Consider the following 26,292-nt stretch of genomic DNA (forward strand, 5'->3'; position numbering starts at 1 on the left):
AGAATCATGTGGCATAATGTATGAGCCTGGGGAAGCTAAATAGGTATTAAACAACGGGATGTTTCAGACAGTGGTGTCTTTCAACAAAGTGGGTGGGCTGCACATGTGTGACCCCCCCACTTGTGATAATGTTGCACTGTAAATGAAAATGATTTGTTCCAGGGTCAAACCATAAAACTTTGGTTAACTGCACAGGCAAAAAAAAAGCATGTTTTTTTTCTTAGTATAATAGTAAAAAATAATAAGTTAATCACAAGTAATGACTTTTTTGCTATGACATTGTGCAACTAACCTGTGTATACTCATATTAGAAATGAAATGAGTATTATTTTTTTAAGTCTCACAAAAACCAAAGCAATTTTTCCAATAACAATAATGTCATCCTATTAATCCGTTCCACCTAAACACCCAAAAACATTAACAAAAAATACATTCAATAGTTATAGTTTTGCATGCAGAAAACAATGAAAAATAAATCTAAATGAAAAATGAAATGGAAAAATGGACACTGAACATCACTTTTACCCTATTTGAAAATTCATGATGACGTACGGAAGACAGTCCACAACTTCTCAACATCTTTGATCGTTTGTGTTCTCTGTTCCGTTAACACCTTTATCTCTTTCATTACATTCCTTCATTTTTCCACCAGGATGGAATTTCTTGTAAATGTAAACTTCCCGTACATCCACATCACATTGAACACAACTTCACTTTAAATCAATAATGTTTCTTCCCTTGTTTTTTCGAAGTGGTGGCGCTCATAACTTTGGCCCCATGGTGGGTGATTTAGCAGTCACTCAATAATAAAACACAGAGATTGTATCCCTAACATATGGGGTGCTTTGTGTGGATATTCAGTTCAGCAAAAACATTTGCAGGAAAACAGGTTTTGCTAAATGCATTGTTTAAAAAAAAAACAAGATGGTGTACGAAGATTGGGACAAAATGTCACTGACAAAAACTGAACTGAAGTGGTACGTACAAAAGCCAAAGTTTCACCCTATATTGTAGTCCTAGGTTGTATGATTATTATCAACTTTATGCCCTTTTTTCTCATCACAGATTCACTTATGTGGTGGCATCACACAAATCCCCCCAAAAGCCAAAGAAAAAGCATACTTGAGTTAATCCTTTGGGGCAGAGATTATTGTAGTGAGCAGCTAGCGCCTTTCCCATGTCGTGGTAAATTCAGTTTCTGGTTCAAATGCTAGTGTCACGCGTTCCCCATCTCCACACACAACAGACTGAAAAGCTAAAGAAAAAGCATACCACTTGGAAAGTTAAGCTTTTGGATGAGAGGATGATGCAGTAAATTCCATTTCTGGTTGTTTGGCAATTGTCACACTTTGCCCTCACTGGTACTTTCCGTATCAAGCCAAAGAATAAGCAAAGCAGTCTTGTGGAGTTAATGCTTAAATCAGATGTTATTGCACTAAGCAGCAACTGACTCCTGTGTACAGAAATTACACATTTACTTGTATGGTTGTCACTCTGTGTATCATAACTGGTACTGAGATAAGGTAGCACCGCAAATAAAGCCAAAGAAAAAGCAAAACGTACTTATTTTTACAGAAAATGTTGCTGGACTTCAAATGCATATTGAGAACTTACGCAAACAATACTTTCCTGTTCTGGTATAGTTTGTGTGAAACAAATGACTTTGTCAAAACGTAATCAGCTCGTATGATGTATGGCGTGGGGAAAAGTGTGAGAGAATGTATGGACACGGGGGGCTCAGACTCGCGTATGATCAATGGCACGCTATATTGTTTCTTGTGATAATTTATTCAAGCCGTAACGCTTTGATAAAACAATGTTGAAAAGCAATTTAAATGGAATTCATTTAAATGTCAATTCTCATGCTTAGGACTTTTCTATAATTGGCTATTTAATTAAAATCATTTTCACAGTCATTAATATGGACCCGGGTAACTTGTAGCTCGCTGACGTGTTTTAATTACATGGTATTAACAAAATTGATATGCTTTAGAAGGCACGGTGAAAAAGAAATAATTAGAGCAATCATGCATCATCCTCTTATGGACGTTAAGTGTAGCACAATATAATTGATGAAAAAAAGAGGGGAGAAAAGATAAATAACTTTAATTGTGCGGGTGTACAGAGCTTGCAACAAAGAAGGATATTCACTTTGTGTTATATTTCATTATCTGCAGCATCGCTTAGCTCTCCTCCAACCTATGATTACATGACATTTCAAAGCAGCAGCGATACGCCGCACTCTTTTCAAACGTCCTTTTACCTCCTGTGAATAAATCTCCAGGACGGAAGAAGGGGGAGAAAAGTGGCCACGCAGTTTGGGATCATTGAGATGCTCGGAATAAAGCGCCTATTGATCATGAATATTTGTTTTCTTCAAGGTCACACGCCGCCTTGACCCTATCTATCCTCACGCGCAGTCCAACACAAACACGCCACAGCAGGCAGGGGTGAAGGGGACAATGGACACAATAGACTGGACACTTTTATTAAAAAGCAGAGGATTTACGCACACACACTGGACACTTCATTAGGTACACCTGCGCAGTCAAATGACCATGTTACGCTTCAGAAGTGGGTCAAACTATTAGAAACAACTATCATTATGATGCAGGATAATCTATCTAGGGCGGCATGGTGGTCAAGTGGTTAGCGCGCAGACAGCTAGGAGACCAGGGTTCAATTCCACCCTCGAGTTTGCATGTTCTCCCCGTGCATGCGTGGGTTTTCCTCCCACATTCCAAAAACATGCTAGGTTAATTGGCGACTCCAAATTGTCCATAGGTAATAATAATAATAATAGTAATAATAATGTGAGTGTGAATGGTTGTTTGTCTATATGTGCCCTGTCATTGGCTGGCGACCAGTCCAGGGTGTACCCCACCTCTCGCCCGAAGACAGCTGGGATAGGCTCCAGCACCCCCGCGACCCTCGTGAGAAAAAAGCAGTAGAAAATGAAGGAATGAATGAATAATCCATCTATCCATCTATCCATCTATCCATGCAGTGGGTGATAGGAGAAGGTCATGCTCAGAGAGAATTCTGGGAAATGAAGTCCTGTGCATGTGTCCAATCATTAGGGGCTTGTCTGATTTCTCCAGCAGGGTTTGTGGATCATTTACTGACAGTGTGTTTCCACACTTAAAAGGCACGCTTTAGAGTGTGTGTTTGTGTGCAGTAAATAAGACTAATTTAAAGAGCCGGCACTCGAGGCGAGTGTTACATGCAACACACAGCTAATAACACGCTCCCTCACACAAAAGTGTGTCAAATAACCGCTTCCTGGTAAATGCGTCCTCTCACAAAAAAAAAAAAAAAAAGGTGCAAATGAAGCTCACTTCATTTTCAGCGGCACAATTACGGTAGTCACGGGCGGCGTAGCGTAGCACTTGATTGGATGTCACATTGCCTCAAATAGAAGCAAGAAAAGGCAAGATTTGTGGATATCTAAATTGCGAGCGCACCAAGCTGTATAAACAGCGGTAATTATGGTGTGCTCGTTCTGGCACAGCCGCAGTGATTAAAATGAATCCTCATCGACTTCTCCATTAAAGCACTGGCAGCGGCGATCCTGTGACCTTTCCCCATTGATTGAACGCAACAATCACAATTCAATTGTAATGCAAAGAGAACATTTGTTAGAAATATACGCCACATGCATCAGCCATTTTCCGAAGGCTAATCAATGTGGAGTGACTCTCAGCAAGGAGAATGAGAGAGTGTTTTTTTTTTTTTGTATTATTATTATTATTTTTCCACAGGCCGGTAGGCAACGATGGAAACCAATCATTATGACACTCATCTGCTCAGGACTCATGGGATCATAACAAATCATAGTTTCCATGCACGCTAATAGCCAACCACTTAGCATAGGAAGTGGTGCACATGTAAACACAACCAGATCACCATTTGGAGCATCATTCTCAACTGATTTCCTGAAGGGAACATTCCCCTACGCCAAGGCAAGAGTCACAAGATGGCTGCGGAAGCCTAGGTCAAAAGTTAAATCAGTGAATAATTTGTACAAGAACAACATCCGATCTGTAGCATGCATTTTATGACATTCATTCATTCATTTTCTACCGCTTTTTCCTCACGAGGGTCGCGGGGATGCTGGAGCCTATCCCAGCTGTCTTCAGGCGAGAGGCGGGGTACACCCTGGACTGGTCGCCAGCCAATCACAGGGCACATATAGACAAACAACCATTCACACTCACATTCATACCTATGGACAATTTGGAGTCGCCAATTAACCTAGCATGTTTTTGGAATGTGGGAGGAAACCGGACAACCTGGAGAAAACCCACGCATGCACGGGGAGAACATGCAAACTCCACACAGAGATGGCCGAGGGTGGAATTGAACCCTGGTCTCCTAGCTGTGAGGTCTGCACGCTAACCACTCGATCACCCCGCATTTTATGACAGTATATCTTATATCTTCAAGAGACAGATAGGCGGCGGGGGGAGGGGGGTATTATTCAAAAAGTGTATTTGTATCGATATTCATGTTTGAAAGATGACAACAACTACCATCATGCATTGCTTCCCATCAAAGCAGTTAGAACAGGAAGAACTTGAAATAGTTTTTTTATTCTACATTTGTCTTGTATATTTCTTAACTACCTTTTGTGTAATAAGTCGCTGTGTGATGATTTTAGCCATCTTTCATAGATGACACTGTGAGGCATGGGTTGACAAGCTCGCCGTGATTGATTCCTACTTAATAAAGACGTGGACCTGAGTGGCTTATACTGTACAAATCTATTTTTGCTCTAAATTTAATGGGTGTGGCTTAAGCGCTGGAAACTACGATAGTTCTGTTCAGGTAAGGAGAGATGTGCGAAATCCTCCTCTGAAAAGAAGATCAGAAGTTACTATGCATCTTGTTCAAGTGAAGTCGGGAAGCGATAAGGCATGATAGGCATAACATTCTCGTCATCTTTAAAAGCCACACTCGACGGTGTCTTTCAAAAACTCCTCTTATGAAGAGTGCATGCGAATGATGTCCTTAAGGGATTTTCTTTTTTAGAATCAGGAGATTATAGTTTACACGGACATTAAACAGATTAGAGCAGGCAGCTCTCTCTCTCTCTCTCTCACTCTCTCAAGGCGTTTTATCTAAATGGAGAAAATGCTAATTGAGAAATTCCGATGGTGAAATTATATTTAAAGCTCTTTCTGTGCTGAAGGATTTGAGCTTGGGATCTAATGGCTAAACGTCCGCTGTTTGCCGTGCTAAAAAGGTAATTGTCTCTGAAAACTTCATCGATGACAGATTCAATTCCGTTTAGCAAATGTTTAATAAACGCTGGGCAAACAGGACGCTGGGTGGGGAAACAAAGGGAAACTTTAATTGCTTTCATCATTGATGTTATAGGTCTTAAAAAAATAAAGTAGCAGTTAACAGAAACTGTCCTGTAAAGGAAATTGAAGCGTGTTTGGGAATATGATGCGTAATTAAGATAGCTAGTGTGGGCGAACTTTGTTGTGACTAGAAACTACATTCCCAGTCGAAAAGCTTATTCAATTAATGGGACCGGCCCAAAAAAGCAAGCAGTCTGTTCCGTATGGCTTTACTTTAATCAGATTGATGACAACTCTATGGCATTAAAAAAAGAACCAAAAAAATAAAACATTTTAATTAACAGACAGGCGGGTGGAAAGATGTATTTTTTATTAGCGAGTGATGTGGGGGGTAAAACAAATGTGTAGACCACCATGCCACATTTTTATTTAAAACCCCATTAATGTGTTTGTAGCCTGCACCTTTAATCTGCATTAAAAGGAAATCATGCGTTTCCTGTGTTTTTTTTTACCGGCTTAACATAACAAGTGTTCCTGTACAATTAGAATTGTTAACAGACGTGGTCACAAAAGGTCTTTGAAGGTGGGAAAGTGCTGACATTATTTCACCGGGGTTAAAGATAAAGACAACATGTAAAGTAAATGTAATTTCAGCAACACAGATGAGAATAAGGTTATACATGAGAATAAGTTTTTTGTATAAATAAATAAATGAAATAAATATATATAAAATATATAAATAAATATAATAAAATAAACAAAATGTTTGTATTTTGAAAAAAAAGCATGCAATGCCATGAGATAAGTAAAAAAACTGGCATTAAAAAAAACAATGTTGTAACACTACAAGCGTAAAGGTTTTTCACAAGAAATAAAACCTATAAATCACAATTAATTTTCATTTAATTAACATCCATCCATTTTCAATATCGCTTATCCTCACTAGGGTGGTGGGTATGCTGGAGCCTATCCTAGCTGTCTTTGGGCGAGAAGCGGGGTACACCCTGGACTGGTTCTCAGCCAATTCAAAATGAAACATTCCAAGTCATATTATTACAATAAAAGTATAATGGCAATTGGTAATTACCAGAAAAAAGTTGCAAAACCAACAGTTGTTTCAAAAAGACAAAAAAAAAAAAATTAATGTTAAACACAATAACAGCTGTACTTTCTGTCCAGTGAAAAATACTTCTATAATTTGATGGTTTAAGGTTATATTATATAAGACTGTATTGTTAAGAGACCATTGTAGAAAAGGCAAAAATATATCATGTAACAGTACCAGAACAAACATAAGTATGAGTTATGTTGACTAAAAAAATGTTGTCAGTTTTAAGACTCAATCTTACACAATTGTTTTGCAAATATTGTAGAAAAATTGAGAGAATGTTGAGTTGAATGTAAATTGTAACACTACAAGAATATAATTGTATTTTCACAATAAATAATTAAAAGTTAGGTTTTTCCATCCATCCATTTTCTTCTGAAAAGTGTCTCCTCTCGAAGTAAAGGAGCAGCGTTTCGCCTCTGAATTACTCTCGGATGACGACAACAACGACAAACTCCAGCTACACTACAGCGAGAAAAACGCTCTTTGAGTAAATGCCCACACCTCATGACCAACTGCATCCCTGCAGACCCGGCGATATCTGAACAATCCATACTTTTCTGACTGAGAACTATAGCCTTGGATTTGGAGGTGCTGAGTCTCATCTCAGAAGCTTCACATTCAGCTGTGAATCACACCAGTATGCCCACAAGATTATGAGGCCATCAGGACTAAATCATCTGCATGAGATCCTACGGCCACCCAAAAATAAAATCATGGAACTCCAATGGTGTAAAATAGTGTCTTATTATTGTGACAATAACGGTACAAGAATTAAGTGTTATGAAAATGTAAAAAAAAAAAATCACAAAACATTTTCTGAGAAAAGAGTAATATTAAAAGTTGCTATCCGTCTTTGGGAGTGACCAGGATGGATACGATCAGGAAGGAGTACATCAGAGTGACATTACATGTTAGAGGCCTTGGAGATAAAGTCAGAGAGGCCAGAGTGAGATGGTTCGGACATGCCAGGTAGGAGGCATAGAGGAAGACCAAAAGAGGAGGTTTATGGATGTAGTGAAGGAGGACAAGAGGGGAGTTGCTGTGGTGACCCCTGAAGGGAAAAGCCCAAAGAGAAAGAAAAAGATCAATCTTTGGCTCAAATTGAGCCAAAAAAGCTCCTATGAAACATTGGCCCTACTAAAGCGTATATGGACAACCTCATTGAGCCACTGTAATGTGTTTCTTGTTTTATTAAACTTAACAAGTGTTCCTGTACAATAAGACTTGTTAATAGACACGGGAACAAAAGAACTTTGAAGATGGGAAAAACTGCAGCTATTATTTCACAAAGGGGGTTGGAAAAAAAGTCAAGAAAAGGTGATGTAAATGTAGTTTTCTGCATGAGAGAGAACAGCGTGGCAAATGTTGTTCGTGCTCATTAGATGGCGCCGTGCACACACAAGGACGTAAATCACGAGCCGTAAAACATTTTCATGGCCACACAACACTAAATTACATACTGGCTGCTTTGCCACACGGATTCTGTTTAAACATTGTCATTTTGCCTCATTCACATTAAATCTATGACCGCTTTTACAATCCATAAACACAGTATGTGCAATAAAAGTTAATAAATGTCAGAATTTGCATTTGGAGAAGGAAAGAAGAGAGGAAAAAACAGCCTTGCTACATTTTTTTTTGTCTGCAAATATCAATCTATGAACCTTTCAACATTTTGTCAAACAAAATGCTAATTGTACCTTTAGGAATTTTAGCAGACAAGTGACAAGCAATGAGATGCAATGTCCTTTAGAATCAGAAGATGACGGAATACATTAGACGTCTACGGGAGAATTCAATTCAGTGATGTATTGTCAGCGACCGCAGAGACGGGATATGTAGTCATTTAATAAGCTCAAACCTCTTATTGTCTTTTTTTTTCCTGCATGATCAGGTGTAATTTAATTGCGCTAAAGTAGTAACAGTGCCGTCGTTTGACACAATCCTCCGTGCTTGACGACTGTTTCCTGTCCTCCTCTTTATTGAAAGATGCTGATAAAAGATAGCTTGAATTATTCATGAGCACAGATGAGATTATGAGGATACAGTAAACAGCTTTTTACAGTGGTGGCTTTTGGAAATAACATTTCATATCGCATTTCAACTGTATGGCAGGAGTACGGAGACTCCACTAAAAGTAAAAATACAAAAAAAAACATTTAGTGAGTATACAGTTCAGTATAAAAAAATGTAATGAGAAAAAAAAAATACACATTCTACGAAAAAAAATACAAATTTAAGTCACATTGCACACAAATAAATATGTAATGTTACTAGGATCCAGGAGGGACTAAAAAAAATGCTATTCTCCTGTCAAAACTTGGTATTGCCAGCTAAAATATAACCCAGTCTTCATCACATTAATGATAGATTTCACATGGAAAATTCATCTTTTAATAATAGAGCCCCCATTTTTGTTATCCAGTGTTATCCAAAAGGACACATGAATTTAGGACATCACACACCCGTGAGTGAAAATGTCCAAATACCAGCATTTTCTAAGAGACATTCCAAAAACATGCTAGGTTAATTGGTAACTCTAAATATAAATATTTATATTATAATTTGTATTATTACTCCGGTTTCCTCCCACATTCCAAAAACATGCTAGGTTAATTGGTGACTCCAAATTGTCCATAGGTATGAATGTGAGTGTGAATGGTTGTTTGTCTATATGTGCCCTGTGATTGGCTGGCGACCAGTCCAGGGTGTACTCTTGCCCAAAGACTGTCGGGATAGGCTCCAGCATGCCCGCAACCCTCGTGAGGATGGATGTATGGAGATACTGACCTTTGAAATAGTTATCTGGGTCTCTGAGAGTCTTCATGAAAATGCTGTAACTGGTCACATGACTACACAAATGCTTTATGGGTAAGAATAAAGTGAAGATGTAACCAGTCAGTGTGGCTGTGCAAGTGTAATGTTCGTAAACCTCACTCCCTGGACCTGATGAGCCGTGCTGAGTGTTGGGTTGACCTTTTAGCTCGATGGTTAGCACACTCAACTCCCATTCCGAAGGTCTTGTGTTTGAGCCCAGAGTGAGGTGAGTGGGTGAAAGAGGCGGGTTACACACCGATGAAGGGATGGCAGGCAGTTTGGCTGTGCATGTGTATGTTATTGGAGCATCGACTTGATTGCCGAGTGGTGGTAAACCCAAACAAACATGTCTACAGTATGGAACTTACATGGAAAGTTTGCATCCTCCAACACATGCCACAAAATATTTTGCAGGGGTTGTACATGAAATAGCTTTAATTTAATATGACATTTGAGAACAAACAAATGTTTTCAAGTTTCGATGGCTAAGCTTTCATCGGACTAGATGACCAGCTTTTCTCAGTCGTGGAAGACACTGGGTTCCACTGACTGCTCTCTCACTTGGATCTATCCCGTGCATTAATACACATACTTATGCTAGTTCCAGCAACAATAACAGCAGCGACAAGACTTACGATGTCCGCTGTCTTTGAGATGGCTGTGTCTTCCAGCACAAGACGTGTGTTCCAGTCCTCAGGTAAAAATGCTGACGAGCATCTTGTTGAGTCTTTGTAGCGAAATTGAGAGCTAGGTATCCACTCTTTCATAAGTGAATAGTTATTCATGTTAGGTGCTAAAATAATAATACAGCTGAAGCTTGGTTAATATACAACTCAGTTATGTAAATGGAACACTTTTGGCGTTTTTTTGTGAGGGCTTTAGCATCAAGATAGGTATTTCCCATGACAGCCTTTGCTAGCTAGCTCATATTAAACGTTTTATCGCGCTATAATGCACAGAAAAGGGAAAGAAATATGTATTCAAGTTTCACATAAGGATTGTGAATGATGAGCAAAATTACCCAAAAAAGTGCAGTTTGACTTTAAAGGTGTCTCAAAGGCTTTTTGCTAGCTAGCTCGCTAACTAGGTCATATTAACTTGTTTTATCACGCTAGAATGAACAGAAAAGGGAAAAAAATATGTGTTAAATTTTCACATAAGGATTGTGAATGATGAGCAAAATTACCCAAAAAAGTGCAGTTTGACTTTAAAGGTGTCTCAAAGGCTTTTTGCTAGCTAGCTCGCTAACTAGGTCATATCAACTTGTTTTATCACGCGCTAGAATGAACAGAAAAGGGAAAGAAATATGTGTTCATGTTTCACGTAAGGATTGTGAATGATGAGCAAAATTACCCAAAAAGTGCAGTTCCCCTCTAAAGAAGTCTTTCATGAGTGACATACTGTATGTTCTCTTGCAAATGTGAAAACAGTCAAGCATTTTGGTTTTGTTTTCATAAACAGTCATAGTAAATGTCATAGTAAAAATGCAGTCAAGTATTTTGAAAATAACACACTTAAATGTCATCATATTACACCATTAAAATGTCATTATCACATGTGTATTATGTTAGAAAATGCTGTAATTTCACGAGAAAAATTACAAATTGTGAGAAAATCTTGTATGATGCTAAACATCTTGCACTCATGACTACAAAGTATTATATATTTCTTATAATTACATTGCATTTCAATATATATTATATTCCAAATAACCGGTTATAATATAGATGCATTATAATATGTTAAATAGGACAGAAATAAACCTAGGATAATTCATTTTCTATATTATGCATTCAGTGCCAGACCTTGTATTATAGTATATTATTATGGGTTAGAACGTAAGATGAAGTATCCACTGTCGTCTTGAAGAATGCCTTTTTTTTCCTGGACACACCCACCATCCCTTGACTAACTTCCTCTCTGGTCAACTTTTCAGTCTTTATTATGCACGTCATCTAATTGACTCCTTTTCCTCCTCTGGTCATAATTACTATTAGTGGCTGCAGGGCATCTGTCACCTGCACTCCAGCAGACAGAGTACCTGAATCATCCCTTTTGTCTCAACGTTCTTCTTTTGTTGTTCCCTCAGTAATAACAGGAGATTCTCAAAGCCTGGTAATGTTCATGGTCATGGTTTTATTTGTTTCTGACTTGCGTGACAATCAAGGAATATCACATGGTTACAGTTGCACAGTTCAAGATGTCCGAAAAGAGTTGGAAGAAGCGGAGTTTATTTAATCCTACCTCTTCTAGTTTGTACACGGTCTTTGTTTAACAGGTTACCATTTTTTTAAAATTTAAAAAAATGAAGAAATACAGACCTAAATGTGTGAATTCATGTTTGAAATTAATTAAAAATGAATAAATTTAGCCTAAATAATATTAGACACTTCATTAGTTCTTCCCGTATATACTGTACCTTGCTTCTGAAACTGGCTCACTGTGCTACATGTTTCATTCACTTTAAGGTCGCAAATGGGAAGAATAAAAAAAATAAAAAGGGTTGCAGATTGATTTTTAATCTAGCAGACTAATCACGTTTATAGCGCATGTATCCATCATTGCAGTGATGGTTTGCAATATGAATTTTGGCGTTACGAGCGAGGGCTACGAGTTCACTCGAGTCGTAATAAAGCTTGGCAGTCGCTCGCCGTGATAACTCTCGTCGCAGTTGACTTTAATAAAGTGTTGCATCCAGCAACAATAATTAGTCATGTCATTCTTCAAAGGTCCTTGAGAGAAAGATCTCCTTGCAACCTTTTGTATTAATTCAAGCTCTGGCGACAACTGTACCATCTGGGCCCCTTGTACTCTGTGATTAATGCCGAGCGCTTGATTCATGCGGATTAATAAACACGTCTTTGGAAGCTAAATGGCACATACAAATGCTGAGGATGAACTCATTCAGACTGCCTTGTTTGTGTTGTTGGTAATAAAGCCTCACTCATCATTGCACACTACAGTCATCTTCCCAGATACATAAATATGGGATTTGGTGATTAACATCATAGAGAAAATAATAATAATCCAGCCTTCAGACATAGTGTATGTACATAAGATTTGGTCCACATCCAGTGCAGTGTGATTAATATAATTACCCGTCATCATCATCACTGTGCAGATTAAACCAGCCTGCAAAACTTTTCCCATTTAAAAAAAAAGAGAAATGTTGTTTGTTCTAGACATTATGAGCTTTGCAAACAAAATTAACTCTGTAATCCCTCTCTTGGTCTCTCTCAATGTCAGAGGAAGGGACGCCACGCAACAGCGACCTCTACAGGAGAAACACTGGTAGAGTCGCGTAGTGTATTGCAAGAAAGGACTGGATGTTTTTTTAACATGTTTTATTATCCTTCTGTTTCTTCAGATTTTACACTCTTGGTGTCAAACTAAAGCAAACAAAATATGGAAATAAAAATGGTCTCGTTATATTGTCAAACATTTCTCTGACAGTGACCATCAAAACTCAGTATATCAATTATGTATTTGTATTGTTACATATAATACATGACTATGCATTTGTTTGTTCTACTTATGAACTGCTGCACACATTAAAAAACATGTCAAAACACGCACTTGCACTGTCACTTGTCATATTATTTTTGCTCACAAATATACCTAAAGGCTGCTTATTTAATTAACTTAAAGTTTGACCCAAGTCGGATTGACTTGAAATTTCTCACACATCACACACTTTTAGGGGACTGACAAGCATTTTTTAGCATATTTGCATTTTGCTACAATATGTCCATACTTGGGGTGTGAATCTCAGCACTGAGGACGATTTGATACACATCTTGATGCATTGCCAGCGATACGATACTTTAACAATACATGGAATTTTCTGGCGATACGATGCGATACAATTCACTCTCTTCACCCTCTTTGCGATACGATGCGGTAATCATTTAGTTCAAATCAATGCAATCCCATGTGGTGCAATTTCTTGCGATATGATGCAATTCAACATGATGCAAATATGCAAAGGGTAAAAATGGAATTCAGTATGGTCCTACAAAAAGGATTTGACTTTATTCCTTCTAGGCACAATTCAACTTAAGTGCTGTTTGTCTTTTTTACTATGCACCACTTCTTGATCATTCTTTTTGCCATCTTAAAATAGCAACAATTTTTCAAAAACAACTTTCTGCACAATTTGACATTGGCTATGCAATTACAATAGTGGTGGAGTAAAACAATAATTACTGCTGTAAAAAAATACAGTACAGCAACAACAAAGTATTCAATACAAAACGCGAAATAATGATGGTGCGTTCATTGTGCCCGGGGAACAGCATATGGGGTGAAGTTGAATATTAATAAAACTGTGCTTGAATCGGATTTTACCGATATCCACAAACGCATCGCGATGAATCTAGATTTCACCGGTCAATTCCATATATCGCGCGCATGCGCATCGATGTATCGTTTAATATCGATTATTTTTCACACCCTTAGTCCATACGTCATTGACCAATCATCCGAACTTTCATGTAAGTCTCGCATCATGTCCTGTCAAACATTTTGACCACAATCCATAGAGCGCACCACCAATGCAAATGTGTTAATATTGTATTATGTTTTAAGAGTATTCTATGTATGTGTGCTAGAAAATGTTACATGTGGTTCTGTTAGCTTTGGGGTGGAGGCGGTGCAGAGGCATGCAGACAGTTCAGGATCATGAAGGAGGAATGAATGATGCCGAGATAAGAAACCAAGTAAAAAGAGGGCAGACCAAACAGGAAAAGTACTAAGGGGGGGGGGGGAAGTGTGGGGCGTTGCCTGCCTGCCTGTACAAGAAAATATGCTGATATGAATATGTTGCAGTTTTTCTGGTGTTGGATACAGTTTCACTTTATTGTATATAAATACTATATATGTGTGTGTTGTTTGTAGCTGTATTCCTAAGATGATGCTTTGATCTTTGTTAAGCTAATAAAGGTTATTGCTGTCCAATGAGAAGCATGCACAGTTTTTAGTCAAAAATAAAATGTCACTTTTTATTATTGGATAGTAGTTGTTTTATTCATATTATAATTTGTATTAAGGTCGAGTGGTTCGATTCCACCCTTGGGCAAACAGTTTGCATGTACTCTGATTTCCTCCCACATTCCAAAAACATGCTAGGTGACTCCAAATTGTCCATAGGTATGAATGTGCGTGTGAATGGTTGTTTGTCTATATGTGCCCTGTGATTGGCTGGCAACCTGTCCAGGGTGTACTCCGCCTCTCGCCCGAAGACAGCTGGGATAGGCTCCAGCACCCCCGCAACCCTTGTGAGGATAAGTGGTACAAAATGAATGAATGAATTTGTATTATAGTTTTTTTAAACCAACTTTTGACCCACCCTGTATATAATGTACATCGTTATCGAAAATAGGGCCATGTAGTTGGAAAAAAATAAAAACATGGTCTAATCTGCCCCCCCACGCACCCCCCACAAGGGAACAGCAGAACACAGGCGATGTTGTAGCCCACATTTCTTTCATACCTCCTTTATGCATTCAAATTAACTTCAGCAGCATAAAATTCTCCCATGAGACGCCATTGTCCTCCTGCGTGTCCCCCAGGGTTCCCCCACCTCATCTCTTTGCTACATCTACTTCCAATCAGACACACTTCCAAATGCTCCAAATAGTTTGATGGCAACTAAAACATACCATCCAGTACTCACAGTTGAGTATATCGCATAGCAATGTAATTTACAATCTAACACTACACTTATTATGTTATAAATAAATATGTCATAGGCAATAATGCAGTATATGATATATTAAATATGTGTAATCCATTCAGCCATTGTGTGTGGCAAAGAAGAATAGGAGGCAACTCACCTTTGTAGTCAGTACAATTAAGACATTTGTTATCACGTCATATTACCAATGGTTGACTTCTTAAACAGTTTGAAAGGTTATAGATGGACAAAATTGACTCTGATAAACACATGTCCATACCCTGAATGTTTTGTTTTTTTTTGAATCCCTTAAATCCAAATATATTGGTACATACATTTTTATTTTTCCAAAAAAAGGTTAACCACAATACTATAAGGTCATTGATTATTTGCATTTGTATTTGATTTCTTTTGAAAACATGCATGATAAGTTACATTAGGGGACATCAAATGATTACAGTTGCACAATTCAAAATGTCAGAAGAGAATCCTACCTATCATTGTTGTCACAGTTCGGCTTGAGAGCTTTAAGGTTCGACCCCAGGATGCAGAGAGCAGATCCAATAGCAGGTAAATAATGTTTATTGCGTGCAATAATTGCAGCAGCAGGAAAAAAGCAACTCAGGTAGCTGATGAACAAACAACAATGATCCCACACGGGGAAAGGCACACACCTGAACTAAATACCAACACAAATTAGGCACAGGTGTGGATGATTGGGGCAACGAAGGAAGACAGGGCAAAAACAGGAAGTCCAATACAAAATAAGAGTGTCCAAAAAGGAAACCAAAGCCCAGACAGGGAACATAGACAAACTGTCACCTGGGAACCCACACAGGGCGTGACAATTGTTCCAGCAATTATTAATAGTTTTTTCACTTCATGTGTTGAAATGTCACCTTTTTAAAAGTACATATATTTATTTAAAAATAACATCCATCCATCCTCTATGTCACTTATCCTCACTAGGGTCGCGAATAGGCTGGAGTCTATCCCAGCTGTCTTTGGGGAAGACGTGGGGTACACCCTGGACTGGTAAAAATACAACTGGACAACTGGTTATCATGCTGGCCACACAACTAGGAGACCCGAGTTCGATTCCCCCCTTTGGCATCTCTGTGTGGAGTTTGCATGTTCTTTTTTCCGGGTACTCCAGTTTCCTCCCACATTCCAAAAACATGCTAGGTTAATTGGCGACTCCAAATTGTCCATAGGTATGAATGTGAGTGTGAATGGTTGTTTGTCTATATGTGCCCTGTGATTGGCTGGCGACCAGTCCATGGTGTACCCCACCTCTCGCTCGAAGACAGCTGGGATAGACTCCAGCACCCCCGCGACCCTCGTGAGGAAAAAGCGGTAGAAAATGAATGAATGAATGAATATTATATATATATGTATATAATATATATAATAATAAATACATAATACATGAAATGAGACTAACCAATAACTTAAATAATACATGAATTAGATACGGCTGCACGGTGGACAACTGGTTATCACGCTGGCCACACAGCTAGCAGACCCGAGTTCGATTCCACCCTCTGGCATCTCTGTGTGGAGTTCGCATGTTCTTTTTTTCCGGGTACATAGAGATCCAGGTTAATTGGTGACTCCAAATTGTCCATAGGTATCTATGTGAGTGTGAATGGTTGTTTGCCTATATGTGCCCTGTGATTGGCTGGCGACCAGTCTAGGGTGTACCCCGCCTCTAACTCGAAGACAGCTGGGATAGGCTCCAGCATACCCGCGACCCTCGTGAGGATAAGCGGCAGAAAATGATTGAAGGAATTAATAGATTAGATACTGATGGAATTGGCATATTGGCATTTATGGTCAGATTTAATGTTGATATTCTATTGGCCTGGAAATATACGTATAACTGTTTCTAAATGTGGAGATACATGCTTTTCCTTGTGATGTTGACGCTTGAGTTGCAAATTGAGTTTACAAATGTACGTAAAGCAACACTTTCATCATCATAATGCTTTTAAAAGGTGCTCCACTGTGCTCGAACGAGCTTCAATGAGTGGTCCTTGGTGCATAAAGCAAGAACGAGGCTTACGCGGCGGCAGTGAGGCCTTGCTGAATCAAATAAGAAAAAGCCTAAGGCGTTAATACAGTACATTGGCGGACAGAAAAAAAAGAAACATTTAAGCAAACACATAGTGGATGTGTCTGATATGGTCTCTCTAGCACGGCTCCTTTTTGCAGCAATGATTTCCAAAGTACATCCAATATTATCATATCTATTCAACACAAGCTCGAATTCAAACGAGCTCAACGGCACGCCCGCCTCTACAAAACTCTCCCACAGGGTTCTAATAAAACAGCACCGTTTCCGACTCTCTGGAAGATGGCGGTCTGAAGCTCTGTGATCTGCGATAGACAAAATGAGACGCAGCAGCTACAACAGAGCAGTCGGCGTATTCCCGGCGCTCCTTGAATAGATAATACCATCCCACCCTCCCTCCTGCTTCTCATGGCTTTTATTCCCTCAAAAAGAATGCATCAGAGAGGGCCAAACATTAATTCTCCTCGTCATATGGAGGAGCTATGCAAGTGGCATACCACCATGGGCTTTTGAATGATTAAGGGAACACATAAAGGGCTCCTCGTGGCGCTTTGAACATTTTTTTTTCCCTGCTTTTTAACGCAGAGTTCCGAGCACTGTCAACTTTATTCTCTGCAGGAGACTGTGTTTAAAAGACAACATTAAACAGAAGCGAGGTAACAGGTAGGGACAAAAGGACTGAATGCAATATTCCATCAAACCTCTTAAGAGCCGGCAAAGGGGGCGTGCAGGTGAAACCACTTTGCCCGTTTTATTGTCTTTTTTTTTTGTTTGTTTTCATGCCCACTGTGGATCACCTTTAAAAAGACTGGCCCTTTTTGAATTAGAGATATTTTTGCAGTTCAACTGTCAAGGCAACTACAGTATCTACTAAAAGTGAGTCCGACCCTCATATTTCACATTTTTATGACCGGATATATTCTCAAGGTAAATACTATAAATATGGTCAAGTATTTTCTAGAGTCGGGGCGGTCACCATCTAGATCCATCAGAAGGAACTCTACAGAACTGGGTTGGAATACGATGGGTTTGCACAACATGATTTTTAAATCAATTAAGTAATAAGATTGTTTGGAACATTGAATGTAGCCAGAGGCGCTAGCTCGCTTTAAAACAGATAAACGGACGAGGTGTGTGCATTAAGATGCAACTGTGCATCTGTGTGTGTTAAGGGGTGGGGAATCACTTGAAGGAGTGACATTGACCGAGGAAGTGCTGACTTGCACCACTGTTTGTCTTTTGATGTGAGAGATCAAATCAATGTACACGCCGTTTCTCCGGGGCACTATGGAGGCAGATTAGCATTAGCCCGAAGGTGCGAGCTTTGGCCCCTCGATCATTAGCGTTTACTTGCGCCTCTCTGAATAATCAAGATGCACTGAGTGCCGCCACATTGACTGGCAGGAGGGCGAGCATTGGAGATGGAAGGCAGTCAGCGCAAGGTTGTCATTAGGGGACTCCAACCTGAGCTGCAGACACTGGCTGACACTGACATTTGTTATTGGCGCCCGCCACGTTATTTGTCACCGGCCCTGCTGTGCAACGGTGCCTTCACATGGAAAATAGCACAATGAGATCTCCTGAGTCTTAAGTCAGATGGATGAAATGCTTCGCAACATTGATAAAGGTTGATTTAGGCCCCTATGCCAACATTATAGTGGGTACGCTAATGCAGAATAATTGCTGTATTTTCTCCTGTCAAAAATGGAGCAAAATGACATATTTACCTGTGCAAACTTTGCCCTTGCGTCACAGAGGAAACACCATCACAAACAAGTGACAGGTAGTGTAATTTAATCAGAAAGCATTAATTGCATCAGGGGGCAGTAAATAGTTGCATATGTGTTATATTACTTGGGTTTATTTTTGTGTTGCATGAATATTAAGTTCTCAGTTGACATGGTGACAGAAGTCACCCCACTGTCGCTTTGCAGAAAATGACTATTACACACGAGACAGAAAGTACACACTGGTTTTTGGTCTGTGCTTTCCATTATTGTATTTCATTATATTGGTTAAGGTTTATCGCCCAACACTAGTCCCCAACCTTATTATTTGGCCGAAAATAACAGTAGCCAAGCACTCGTTTCTGGTTTTAGAGTCATCAACCACTGTTTCTTAAAGGGGACCTACTATGCTTTTCCACTCTGATCTATAAATGTAGTTAAATGTTGTATTTGCATGTTAAACGATGCCAAACCTTCAGATAATGAGGTTTGCACATTTGAAAGTGAGCACTACAAGAAGTTTGGGATGGCTCAAAAAGCTTTGTTTCAAAAGGCGTGGTAAAACTGACCCTTTGTGATGTCACAGAGGGGCAGACGTCCTTACATGGTTCATAGTTAGGAAGCAGTCTGAGTGGGCATGCCTAGAGGCGGGCCGTGGGTGGAATAAATTAAAACAGACTGTTTTGGCAGGAAGCACAAATTAAAGGAAATATAAAAATAAAAATAGGTGAAGATTCTGAAAAAATCTAAAAAGTTTTCTGTTTGGGTTATTGCGTGTAGCTGCTCTATAGGAGACCACAACTCAATGCAAAGGGTCCAAAAATGAGCCTAATAGGTCGCCTTTAAATAAAACTAAAACTCTACGGTTCTTGCAGTGACACGAACATATAAATGAATGTTTGAATTGTTTCGAAATAGGATAAAACAGGAAAATGCCAACAATGCCTTACAGTGATATCAATCTACATCACTGTACAAAATGAAGAGATGTCTTTTACAGTGTGTCAAGAAATATTTTCTCAAAAAATGGGCAGAACGGGGAAAATTTGTTAATCTAATCTTTAACTAGGGAGTTTGGCATCAGGGAAAACTTACTACCACTCTGTTAATTTGTTTTTAATATGAATTTCAGATGACCAAAATTATTACACCAGTGTTTTTGTATAGTATATTGATATATTTGTAGATTTGTTTTTAAGTTTCTAACTAAGGTTTTTCGTGTTGCTTGAAAAATTGCGCAGTTTTTAATGAATTCAATATTTGATGTGATGTAGCTGCTTTTTCGTAGTCACATTTATCGGTTACGGCAAATTTGCGGTGATGTTATTGTCATACCTGTCAACATTTGCATTTGGAAATCAGGGAATTTTTCCTGAAAATCCTGAAAATAAATGGGCAATGGGTGAGTGTGAATGGTTGTTTGTCTATATGTGCCCTGTGATTGGCTGGCGACCAGTGCAGGGTGTACCCCGCCTCACGCCCGAAGATAGCTGGGATAGGCTCCAGCACCCCCCGCGACCCTCGTGAGGAAAAGCGGTAGAAAATGAATGAATGAATAAAGGCAATGGAGAATGAAGTGTAATTATCTCAAACAGGATAGTGACAGGAAGAAAGGGAAAAATACAGGAGTCTCCAAGGGAAAACGGGAGGGTTGCCAGGTATGGTTATTGTTCTTAGTGTAAACGCAACCAACCAAATTGCCAGGATTGTTGCTTTAGATGCGTATTGTGAGCCAAAAAGGTTATCCTGTCTTGTCTACTGTACAACAATTTGTACTATTTGTCCGGAACATCCGGATTCCCATTGCAAGTGGGCGAGTCATAGAGATCCAGATGGAGAAAACGAGAGAGCAAGCCACTTTGAACACTTCCACTCTCCGACAAGCTTTGTTTTTTAATTGGCTGAAATTAATCTTAGGGATGTAAGATGTCTGATTTGCATTCATTAAAATGCCACCAAAAAGAAGTCGTGCTTTATTCCAAACAAATTTGCTTAATTATGCATGGCAGGATATTCCCAAATGAGCTGTGGATTTTCTGGTCGCAATCACTTTATTTTTTGTTGTTTCCTTTAGCAAATAAGGTGTTTTATTTAGAAGAGCACCTTGAATCTGGGCTTTAAAAAAAACAAAACAACATGACTGCTTAAGCTATTCCAAGAATCTACATTTTTCATTGTTAATTGCACCTGTCAGTGTCATTAATTTTCATTTCAGGTCGGTGATAACATTAGGAATTCTTTGACGCTGATGTTTTTGAATCAGGTGTGTGAAGAGGACACATACCACGACACAAATCTCAAGGAGATATCGATTGTGGTTGTGTGTTCTTTACTATGAATCTTAAATAGGCCGGCGGTGGAAATCTGCTTGAGACGTCACTTTCAAAAGTAAACTTAAAGGCCAAGATGGTGCAGGTTCGATACATTTCGCTTTATACCCATGAGTATCCATGGAAACAAACTAATGGACGACTGAAGTGTGCACAATTTGTATAAGAGGGACTTATTTATAGAGCACCCCCGGTTGTAAAACTGGGAGGACTGGGAGGCTCCAACAGAGTGAGGAAGACCACTGTTCCACAGTCTGTGAGTGTCCCCTGAAAAGGCTCCAATAGCCAACAGGAGCTGGTCTGCAGACCTCAGGGCTCTGGTCAGAATATGAAGCTGCAGCAGTTGAGTTAAGGTGCAAACATATCAGTACAATTTGAAATAGGACTCAAAAGTAACTGAGAGCCATGGGAAGGGAGGTTGCATCGCTTGTTGCAGAATTCTGTACACTGTAGGCCCCGAAGAGGGCCCCGGTCCAACCCTATGCACACTGAATGACAAATATGATGTAACAATTGCATTCATTGCTTTTTCCATGTCAGCTCAAGGAAGATACCATTTCATTTGGAGAAGGAAGATAAAGCAGATTAATTTGCCAAACTTAAAGATGCAATTGAAAATGGCCCCAAGGTTCCTGATTTGATTTTGTACATAGTTGATTAATAGTTGAATAATTCCGCCCTTGACCGCCACCCAACACACAATGCACCGGACCCTTATTCTACGGGGGTAGGTGGTGGGTCTACGAGGGGGAGATCCCGTGTGGCTTCTTCGGGCTGGGCCTGGCCGGGCTCCACGGGTGAAGGCGCTCGCCTGCGAGCCCCTCCCCCAGGCCTGGCTCCAGGGTGAGGCCCCGGTATCCCACATCCGGGCGAGGTACGGTTCCTCCTTTGGGTCTTCTGAATCACTCTTGGTCTGTCCCGTCACCTCGGACCTGTTTGCCTTGGGAGACCCTACCAGGGGCATATAGCCCCAGACAACATAGCTCCTCGGATCACTCAGGCACTCAAACCCCTCCACCACGATAAGGTGGTGATTCACGGAGGAGGCCCCGGGGCAGACCTAGGACACGCTGGAGGGATTATGTCTCACAGCTGGCCTGGGAACGCCTTAGTGTCCTCCCGGTGGAGCTGGAGGAGGTGGCCGGGGACCGGGAAGTCTGGGTTTCCCTACTAAGACTGCTGCCCCCGTGACCTGGACCCGGATAAGCGGAGGAAAATTGATGGATGGATGGATGGATAGTGGAATAATTCCCCGCTGAAAAGAAATGGGAGGCATAACTTTCATGTTGACACAAACATTTTTTGCTTTTGTGACAGCTTAAATATATTGACTGTACCAACTATATCAGTGCTCATCAAATAGTGGGGCAGGCCCCCTCTTGCATTTTGCTGGTTTCAGTTTCCAGTGGAACTAGAACGTAGAACTACATCTCTGGTATTGAATTGAGTTCAGTTCTTTAATAACACAAATAATACTAAATTTGTATCAAAATGGGGTAATTATAACAAAAAGAAAGATGTTGTACATATAAATGTATGCACAACCGTGCATACCCCCCATGTAGTCCGAATGGTACAATCGAATCCAATTGTTGACTATTCTAAAACACCCCTACAAAGAACAATGCAGTACAACATCAAATATGGCCAACTTCCTACAAATCCAACATAAAACAAAGTTCATTACATAGCGACGTTTTGATCATTGGGTTTGTAGGATAACGTCACACTGTTGTTTCAATATGAAAGCAGATTGAAGCAGGGTTTTGATGTGCAGCTCTGTAACACTATACGTGCTCTATGGGGGGATGACATTGTGTGTTTGTGCTCCAACGCTTGATTTATAGCTTCATTTGGCCCGCTCTTGTAGCAAACACATCCTGCCTGCTGCATTGTAAGTCTCAAAACAAAGGAAAAATAAAATTGATCTTTGCGGACACACACACACACACACACACACACACACAAAATCAATGAATGAGTATTTCCTGTTTCATGCCACGTTAGTAGGACTTGTGCAAATCCTTGAACTTTTCCTCGTCTGGCAGCTGAGGAGAGGTCGCTGGAGTTTAACCTGGGATTATATGATTCCATATCCGTTTAGAATAGTCGGTTTACACTACAGCCTTGAATGTAAACACAACATATTTCAAAGGCTTTGTGCTCAGATTGGCTTGTGTTTGCTTAGCATGAATTTGAGCCTTGAGCAGGGATAGTTCATCCGAAGGGGTCGTCGTTGTATGAAAGGGGAAAAAAGACATATTAACATCCATCTTTTATGTACCTTATCCTCACTAGGATTGCGGGGGTATGCTGGAGCCTATCCCAGCTGACTTTGGGGGATTAACCTAGCATGTTTTTGGAATGTTGGAGGAAACCGGAATACCCGGAGAAAACCCATGTATGCACGTATTAGCAAGCATTTTGATTACAGTATATCTTATAAAGGATTATTACTTTGATTTAAAAAAAATTGTGTATAGCTTTTATAGCAGTATAGACTTACTACTGAAAATAATAATAATAATAATACATTAATTGTATAGCGCTTTTCAAAATACTCAGAAAACACTTTACAGAAAAATTGAGTTGAATAAAACAAGTAAACAGAGTAAAAGATACGTTAAAATACAACATTTATTTGTTTATACACAGTTAAAACATGAGTAAAAGCGGCTGCAACACAGTTATTATTGTCTAAATAGCTGCCAGCCTCAATATATTTACATACACATGTCTGTTTTCTCCGTCTCCCACCTCCAAATACAAATACTCCAATACAATACTCCAAATGTGCATTGGGTCAGCACTGTCAACAACGGCATGAGCGGGGTGAGCCCTTTTCGCAGTTATATAGTCTCTTTGTCTCGGTGTGTGGAAGTGCAGAAGGGAGTGCAGACAAATGTAACATAGTAGAAATTATATTAGTAAATGGCAATATATGTATTGTCATATATATTTTATATTTTGTCATTGTACTTTTCGTAACAATAAAGCTAACCCTAACCCTAACCCTAAAATCTTGTCTCGTCTTTTAGATCCAATCGTGTGTACTTTTATCTTGTGACACCCTTACTGGCAATATAAGTGAGTCGGAAGAAGTGTGTCTTTTCTACAGTCATGGTGGTACAGTGCATGAGTGCTGTCAGCACTGGGGAGTTTTGGTTCACTGAGGGGAAACATGAATTCTAAAATGTAGTGTCTAAAAACCACTATTTTAGGCATCAGGTCACTAAAAGTTGCTCTTAAATATGTTACTTTCTATGGATTGGATGGGCCACATTGAAAGATGAGAAAGTTGTAATTTTACGAGAATAAATCATATTGTTAGAAGACATTTTGAGAATACGGCCATGATATTACAGGACTCAAAGGTCTTACAAAATGAACAAACTAAATAAAAAAATGTCAATGTTTTGTAATGTTATATTTTGCCATATTTTGGGGGACAAATGAGTTGTAAAAAAAAGTTATATCAAGTCAAGTTGTCTTATTACAAGTATAAGGACGCACAGTTAGTATGTAAAGCAAACATGTTTAATGTTCCAATAACAAAGATATATGTTAACCTCATTAAAATTTCACCATACATTTGGAGGAATATGATGTAACATGAGAAAAAAAAGTAATGTTGGAAATGTAAAGTCACAATTTTACTTAAAGAATTTAAAATAATTGTCTGAATTTCCACAACAGCTTTGTATTTCTTGAACTATGACCTTATTCTCATAAAATAACGACACCGTCTTTAAACGGTAGCCATTTTCCTTTAATGAAATGTTTTCAATGTAATCTCATTGAACAATTCCCTAAAGTAAATCTTCTGAGTTAACCACCAGATTAATGTGATGCCATTTCTGTATAAATCCTTCTCATGTAAAGACAACAAACAGGGGTCTGTGTTAAGTCAACATGAAAGTCTGTTTAATTGGTCGTTATTTCCAAATGATTGTTTGTTAGCAACCTGCTTTGTTCTGACTCTCTTGTTGCTCGCATTTGTGCACTTATTCCCAAGGATATGCTTGTTCCACTGTCTATCGCAAAAAAGGTGATTTTGTTTCCAAAGCACAGAACCACGCCAAAGTTCCATGTTCAATTGTTCTCTGGCAGGCTGGCCTCTGTTTGACACCTGAAGGCACCGCTTTGCACTATCAGCTCCTCTTCCTGCCCTGAAAGCAGCGTCACCTCGCTCGCCGTAACAATGATGGTTGATTTGGACGAGTAAGTGCTTCAGCAGCTGCTTTGGACTTCGATTCACATTACTTCCTGAGCGTGAGCTTCCTTGTGCACTCTAAAAGGCCCCTGCCGAAGATGCCATTAGTTGAAAGCGGAGGCAAATGGTTCTCATGATTATTGTTTGTCGTCTTTGTTCCGATTGCCTTGTAACATAAGGTCAGGAACCAAAACGGGTCGCGGGTCACTTTTGATTTGGTCACAAGTGAGTACAATAAAATGAAAATACAGTATACTTTAGAGTAGTCAGAGTAATCAGATTTACTAAAAATCACTTAACTCACTCCCAAGATAATTTTTTTTCTTAGTGGTTGTAGCGTCACGGGCTGCATGAGTGCTGCCAGCACAGTGGAGCTGAGGAAGGGGAAATTCATTCTAATGTAGTGTCACATTCTTTTTTTTACTTTTATTTCTTGGTGGTTGTAGCGTCACAGGGCTGCATGAGTGCTGCGAGCACAGTGGAGCTGAGGAAGGGAAAATTCATTCTAATGTAGTGTCACATTCTTTCTTTTTACTTTTATTTCTTGGTGGTTGTAGCGTCACAGGGCTGCATGAGTGCTGCCAGCACAGTGGAGCTGAGGAAGGGAAAATTCATTCTAATGTAGTGTCACATTCTTTTTTTTTAACTTTTATTTCTTGGTGGTTGTAGCGTCCCAGGGCAATGAGTGCTGCCAGCACAGTGGCGCTGAGGAAGGGAAAATTCATTCTAATGTAGTGTCACATTCTTTTTTTTACTTTTATTTCTTGGTGGTTGTAGCGTCACAGGGCTGCATGAGTGCTGCCAGCACAGTGGCGCTGAGGAAGGGAAAATTCATTCTAATGTAGTGTCACATTCTTTTTTTTACTTTTATTTCTTGGTGGTTGTAGCGTCACAGGGCTGCATGAGTGCTGCCAGCACAGTGGCGCTGAGGAAGGGAAAATTCATTCTAATGTAGTGTCACATTCTTTTTCTTTACTTTTATTTCTTGGTGGTTGTAGCGTCACAGGTCTGCATGAGTGCTGCCAGCACAGTGGAGCTGA

The 26,292-nt window shown here is 39.5% G+C and overlaps 1 protein-coding gene across 1 annotated transcript in view; it reads right to left on the reverse strand.

Moving 5' to 3' along the window:
* Positions 1 to 15,533, reverse strand: part of dachd (dachshund d) — a 162,339-nt gene extending 146,806 nt beyond the window's left edge. Inside the window, exon 1 of the mRNA XM_078795305.1 lies at positions 15,403 to 15,533. The gene's annotated coding sequence lies outside the window, so the exon portion shown is untranslated. The remainder of the gene's footprint in view (positions 1 to 15,402) is intronic.
* Positions 15,534 to 26,292: the final 10,759 nt, after the last annotated feature.

This window comes from Doryrhamphus excisus, linkage group LG12 (assembly GCF_037039965.1).
Source record: "Doryrhamphus excisus strain RoL-2023G ecotype Guam linkage group LG12, RoL_Dexc_Guam_v1.1, whole genome shotgun sequence".
NCBI lineage: Eukaryota > Metazoa > Chordata > Actinopteri > Syngnathiformes > Syngnathidae > Doryrhamphus > Doryrhamphus excisus.